We start from the raw sequence: 7,808 nt of genomic DNA, 5'->3' as shown, positions 1-7,808 counted from the left end.
GCGCGGTACGTACTTAATAAACACAATTTATGTATTGCCTGCGATTTCTGTTGCAAATGTTTGATCATAGATCCGGGAGATTTATCAGAATTATATTCAACAACTTATATTAGTTTTCACGCATAGATATATTTGAGTATAAACAATGTAAGTTTCTTTCGTTTCGAGTAACAAAATCTTCATTGTCGCGTTGTTTCGTGTTTACAGTATTGTAACACTAATTTGTTATGAAGTTTTTAGTGAATTATATTATAATTATTGTAGGTATACATTCGTATGAAAACTTCAATACAGATTTCATTTTGTCGTAATAGAACTTTTAGTAATCGAAGTAAAATTCTGTTTAATTTTCGGTTTTTATAAATTAGCCTATACAAATATAAATTTATACTTACAAACGTCTAAAATTTAATAATTACCTGCGTACGGTTAAAAGTGTGAAGATCGAGATTCAAGCTATAAAATGCGAAGGATGCTGTTGCAACCACAAAATCAAGGAACTGAGGACAGTTATAACACGCCTTTAAGTAGAGGTCTCAATAGGTTACAGAGGAGACGATTGGTGGACAAGCTTTTAACATCGGTGAGTTTCATATTTTATTTTTTTCTTATTTTACTCGTGACAAATTGATTCTATTTGCATACTTTACAGGGTGAGCAACGTATATTCTATGACAAACTCATATAATTCATTCGTTATACTGTTTTATTTTTTAGTAAAGTTTAGGAAAAATTACTCAAAATAAATTTTGTTTGTTTTCATATAAATTACATACAGATTTAAACGTTTACATCTGTTTCTGTTAGAAAAAGTGAAAGTCTCCTAATCATGTTAATATAGTAAATGTTATTACTAATATTCAAAATATAATTTGATTTAATAGATAGAATTTATTGGATTTTATTAGATGATATGTTTCACTTTATGATCGTGCTAACAGAAATGAAATAGCATATGCACATGTTTTTCATATCAGGTTACTATTTTCATTTTTAATATTATAAAGAAATATCAAAAAGAGAACGGTAAGCCTATATTTTCGATGGGCTGCATCAGAAACTGTGGAAAATCATCTTACAAGATTTACACCTTATTGTTTCTGTAAATCATTTTTAAATTCATTTTCAATATTATAAAAATTATAAGTATTTTTAAAAACAATAGCTTAGTTCTTATAATTACAACTTATCTACTTTGCTCACAATAATAATTTCAGATGCTGAAAAAGCAGAACTGTAATATATATTTTTTACTTGAAACTTAAGAAAACGTAAACATATATTTTTAATAACAAAACACAGTTTGTATAATTTATACTTACAAGGTTATGATAAACTTGAACTTTTGTATTGAGAAGTTACATTTGAAGTAATCAATACAAATAGCTAATCTATGTTCAGCACATAATGCACACTTGCATTTACCATACATGTTTTCTACATCACCGTATAAAAACCTGGAGTGCACTCTACTAGGTTCTAATCAATATTACTTACTCGAAAGGTACAGTAAATTGCGCACCTTTCCACGCTCGATTATACCGGTCGAATTAAACATTGGCGGTGTCACCGGCGACACCGTGTTAATGTTCCAAGGTTAATAATTTGTAATATTTGCGATCTACCTGGAAAAGCTCACCAAAACCTTGGCAGGAATTTTGTGAAAATGTAATGAAACCGGATAAGATTTTTATTTTGAATTAGTAACAAAGACGAATATAAATAAATTGGAAGTTAAACTATGAGTAACCGTTTTTATAATACATACATATTACATTTATTAAACATAATTAATATCAAAATCTTCCTTGCATTCTTGTTGATGTTGACAAGTGTTGGACATTTTTGAGGTTTCGAAGGGCATTACATTTTTAAAATCAAGGCACATGCCGCATAGAAACCCCAACCCTGCCACAACAAACTCGACACGTGTTTCCGAATTATTCATTCTTCAAATTAAATTGCGTAGTCATTGTTGCTTGATATACGTATCCTTGTAAATGACTAAGAACTGTCTTAAAAATTTTAATTGTATGTCCACGTAACAATACTCCCGTATATACAAGTGTGTACAAGTTACCTGAATAATACTATCACAATAAGTAAGAGATAATCGAAATTAAAAAAATACTTTTTAATTATAGTGTACCTACAGAAAATCAATTCATTACTCGGCATTTGATGACCTTTCTATTTACGGTATGCGATGCCGTTAACCGAGCGATGCGATAGTTGAATACGAATGTCAGAAAATTTTAAAAGAAATGTTACTCTCTTACTGTATTGCTCATTTTCACCGACGCGGCCTGAACGGAAAGTTTACTGTCAGTCACCGATGACATAGCACTCAACCTATTAAAGACACAATTTAACAAAATTATAATTAAAACACATTTAAACACACATTTCTTAAAAAGAGATCAATTTCTATTATTCTTATTTTATTTTTAACTATAGAAGTTACAAATACATATTACATTATTTTGGCAGCTCCGGAGCACCATTTGTGAGATCAATTTTGTCAATCTTCACACTGTATCCAGCTTTCATTAGATGATAATACCGAGGAAAGATATACATTACAATATTTTGAATGAAATTCCTTATATTGAAAATTGAGTGAAACAGTGTAGTACCCCCTGTTCTGTCCGACCGTTTGCTACTCTGTTTTGTCCTTCGGCAGGAAAAAGGCATGGCATTACTTAAGCAAGCAACCTATGGATAATGTATATATATATCTAAACAGGTAAATAAATTCTGATTAAAATGAGCTACTTACCATTTTTCTGTTGACTTGTGAATGCTCGATAAAACATTGTATAAATCACAAAATATCTGTTGAAAGTTTCGGTAAATGCAATATTTACAAAAGGGGACCCAGTTCCGATGACCTTGACCTTGACATATGTTGTCAATGTCAACATTCTGAACAACTTTTCTCTATACATGTACCAGTCGCTCGGACTTAGTTTTTTAGGTATTCGCAGAAAACTTTTGTGAAGCTTAGGTTACTAATATACTTCATAAAATATTCGATTTTCATGAATTAGATTGTCAAGAAAGAATATTCGGAGTTGGTTGGTGGCCCCTCTCCCAAAACAATAGACGAATTTGGGAACTTTTTTGAAACTTAGGTTGCGAGCAGATTTCATTCTGCAAATTTTAATATGGGATGTTTAAAAATAAAATATAAGTACGTTGAATAATTATTTATTGAATACATTTTGCTCATTATTTAAAAAAGAAATATCACTACGTTTATCGAAATTGTGAAGTCTTTTAAATGAGAATTCAGCAATGTAATGTTCATAGTGATACCTCGAGTGCCGAAACTGAAAATATCAGCACGCATTTCCCTTCACAACCTCTATATTTTGGGTATGAGCTTGACTGTTTGGATCCATGAAATTTCTTGAATGATTAACTGTTTGGTGTGTATAATTTTCATTTCTGAAATTAGTATATCCATGCCAACAATCGCTATAAATAATTGATCCAGCAGCGATCTATTTTCAAATTAACGGTATTAAAGTTACAGAATGCCGGTCTTCTATAGGAATAATGAAAATTTATTTTGCTTGCGTTCCATGCCTCAAAATATCGATTGGCCTTTTTAAATGCGACCTTTATTCAATTTTCTTTCGCCAAATTTGACTTCATCTATTTCTACAGAATAGTGTACAACCTGGTCCGCTAAGTTGTTGCTGTTCTTTTAGTAACCAGTCGGATAATAACTGAGCATTGAAAAAAGAAAAATTAGAAATCAATATGTAAATAACGAATATAAAGGTAAAGCGACTTTTCCCAATTTTTACTAGTTCATTGCAGTTTTAATAAATCCGTAATATTTGTTTCGTTTATACGTAAATATTGTCTTTGGGAAAGTTATTATGAACTTCACAAATATTACAGATTTATTTATTTTTACGTTATCATATGTAAACTACAGTTTGACCAATATACATATTAATTTACATAGGTACCTCCCTACAAAAATTTGTCACAATAAATATTTTGTCACAGAAAAATTTTTCACTAATTTATCACACACTAGGTGTTGTCGTGATGGTTTCATTATCACAAAATATGCAATATATCGACAAGTTTTTACCATATCTAAGTGTGTTTTAGCAAACCATGTGTTTTTCAACATGCTCACTTTAAAGTTGCGTGTTATTTGTCATTGTTTTCGACCACGTACTACCTTTTAAAATTTGTTAGTGCAATGCATGGTAAAATTCATAAATAAGTTCTTATATGTAATAATATTTCCACATATTGCACATTCAATATCACCACGAATAACTTGTTTGTTAATAAGAAATTATATTAAATCATTATAATTATACGTTAAATGCAGAAATTCGTGTAAATGCATTATATTAAAGACGCATACTGTTGCTCGTAAAATTAATTTTTTCAATAACTTTCTGTCAACTATTAAGCAGTTTCATTACTCCGCCCTCGAAGAACTTCTCATTTCTCTTCAACAAAGAATTAGTACAGCTGAGTTCTATAAACCTCCAGATTTTCGAATTTTTTTCCATTAAGAAAAATTGGCGAACAAAAATTGACATCCTCTATCATTGATAGCACCGTCACTACGTATGTTTTATTTTTCTGGTTTGCATCATACTTTCACGATAGTAATGTAACATAATGTGTCGAAAATACGTCTTATTTTCTTCCATTTCGAGGCTATGTTAAATACGATAAATACAACCAGTCTTTATGCTTTTGCTTTCGAACGACGCATTGAAATGAGGACATTCAGATTTTATTTCCGTTACGTAAATTTCGCGGTAAAAATAAAAAATCTAGAACTTTTTCTGGCCAACCCAATACAATACCTGTTGCATGGTCGTCAGTGCGACCTACACAAGTCTCTCGCATACCGTCTTTCGCAACAGCTACAAGAATGGTGTCCGGTCGTAGAGAGCAGCGTGTTCAAACGATACAGCATATGCTTGAACATCGTTCGCATAGCGGGTGGTTGCTGGATAACCGATTCTCTGGTACCTTTAGGAACGTTACTACTCCGTATATTCCATGTTTCGGCGACTCGATTTTTTTTCCGATTACACGCGTTACATACATTCCCGTCCATGAGACACTTCTTCGGAAAAATTTCACTAATTTATGCTATTTTTCTGTAATATTGAACATACCTTGAACATCTTCCAGAATTGCTTAAGGGGTCATGCTCAGTCAGAAATTTTCAGAAAATCGATTTTTTACTTTCTATATTTTCTTTGAGTACAACATCTCGAGAATATTCTGTGCAAGTTTCAAGGTAATCTAATTAAAAATGATAGAGTTATAGGTGTTAAAAAATGAACATTTTATATAAGTGTAAGCTTGACTTGAAAGTTTAAACGCGTTTTTCTCGAAATTACATTTTTCAAATCGGTGATCAATATTTCTCGAAAACTACTGTGTCGATTTACATGAAGCCTTTTGCGTCTTATTTCAACTCAGAAAAACTTGTCCTTGAACGAAAGATTCTTTTGTTCGTTCCGCACTTTTTCAGAAAAATGTCCGCCATTCTGTTCCTAATCAATATTTCGAAAAATCCTTCATTCAAGGACAACATTGGTTCTTCCATTACATAAATCTTACTAAATTTTTAATTTCAAATGAACCGTTACGAAGTTACAGTGATCACGGCAGACCACTTTTTGTGAAGAGACATCAGGGAGATCGCTCACCATTCATTTACTAATAAATATTTTTTTAAGTAAAAAAATTACTTTATAATCTAGACACTACAATCTTCGAAACACAAACACATTTTTTGAAAAAGGTCTTATAGTTTTCGAGAAAAAAATTCCTAAAGAACACTCTTTTTCGGCCTCCTGACTGAGCGTGACCCCTTAAGGGTAACTCTGTCATTTTTAATTGGATTACCTTGAAACTTGCACAGAATATTCTCGAGATGTACTTAAAGAAAATGTAGAAAGTGCAAAATCGATTTTTTGAAAATTTCTGACCCCTTAAGGAGTTATGCCTACCTATAAATTAAAAAAAAATCGATTTGTGGGTTTTAATATTTTCTTACAGTACATAATTATAGAAATATTGTGTGAAAGTTTGAGGCTGATCCGACCAAAATTAAGGTGTTACGTCCATTTAAAGTATACGGTCTTGGAAGTTTCGGAGCAGATATAAAGTGGTAGAATCCCTTTCTAGGGGTGCGTAAGTCATCAATACATTTCCCCAATACAATTTAAGGTTGTGTTAGTAAATACACAAAGCTATATGAAGCCGTAATACTAAGAATAACTATATATAATAAATTTGCATTGATTCGGTTGTAAACCTGACTTCAAACTTCAAACGTGTTTTTCTCGAAACCACATTTTCTAAATCGGTGACCAAAATATCTCGAAAACCGCTGCACCGAACTGATTCAGCTTTGGTGGACTCATTCTATACATAAAAATCTAGTGCCTGATCGTGGCTTTTTGTATTTCATTCCGTAGTTTTTATTTTATAGATCAAAAATGAACGATTTTTTTGGCAAAACTCGATACTTTGACTTTGAACAACCGCCGTTTTGTCGTAAATTAATGTTTCAGGATAATGAACGATTGGGCACTGGATAATTTAATATATTAACTAAATTTGCTCGGATTTTTTATTGCTGATAAACGAACTCGAAGTTACAGTGGTCACCGCAAAACGCCTAAAATAAAAACGCCCCCAGGAGAATGCTGATATTTTTCCTATTTATTCATATTTTGCATTGAAGAAATTACTATAAGCACTTTAAAATGTACACTTTGGAATACAATGACGTATGTTTAAAAAAGTCTTCAAGTTTTTTAAAAATAAATTCCGAAAGTACATGTCTTTTTTCAAGCTCACAGGTAGGCACAACCCCTTAAGAAAAATCACAATATAATAGTAAGCTGTAAACTTTGTAGTAATTTCTAAAAACACTAAAATTATGGCTTGAAAATTTAGAAAAAAACTAACGGATGTGATTACAAACGGATTTCAGTGAAATGAGGGGAGAATCGTTCGAAAAAAATTCCCTGTTTTAGTGCCCCAATTCATTTGCATGAATATTTCTGAATGAACTGAACACACTAATCAGATATATATTTAAGATTGCTCACAACACTTATTTACATTTTCTCTACGGTGTGTCAAATTAATAAGAAGTGGTGTATTTTATAATTTAAGCGATTCTTTAACTTTAACTTTTTCTTCTTTCACATTTAGTAGCATAAGTGTCCGATGATTTATGGACGTGGGTGTACGTACATATTATATAGATACATATATTCGACGATAAACGATCACCACTCCTTGGGGACTCCATAATATGTACTTGGATATCACTAATCCTGCCGAATTTTTGCCGTATACCACTCCTGGTTTCCGTTTAATACTTAATCGTTAGCACTGCACTGGGTAATCATTTTAAACGCTTCCTGTTCGATCGTGTCCCAATTTTCTCAGAAAGTCATCGGTTGTTACGAGTTATCGCGGTCTGATAGCAATCTAGAATAACATACCCTGTTGCAATCATACGATGCTAATGTTATTAAGTCGTCGATAAATAGCCGAAGAACATTATTATGGAGTCGTCATTAACGTACTCACTCGTCCACCGCGTCCTAACGCCCCATGGTGCATTTAGAACGCCAAGCTTCTGTAACACGCACCAACAGACGATGCTGGTGATTAGCTTCGCCGTAGATTACTTCTTCCGATGATGTACGTACATATTCCATCTACACTATTTCACTTTGAAGAACGAACTTTGAAACACAATATCCCCTTCTTTCTGTAGAAATACA

This window comes from Dufourea novaeangliae, unplaced genomic scaffold (assembly GCF_001272555.1).
Source record: "Dufourea novaeangliae isolate 0120121106 unplaced genomic scaffold, ASM127255v1 scaffold11, whole genome shotgun sequence".
NCBI classification, from domain to species: Eukaryota; Metazoa; Arthropoda; class Insecta; order Hymenoptera; family Halictidae; genus Dufourea; species Dufourea novaeangliae.
The sequence above is the reverse complement of the archived record's forward strand: the minus strand, read 5'-3'. Positions refer to the sequence as shown.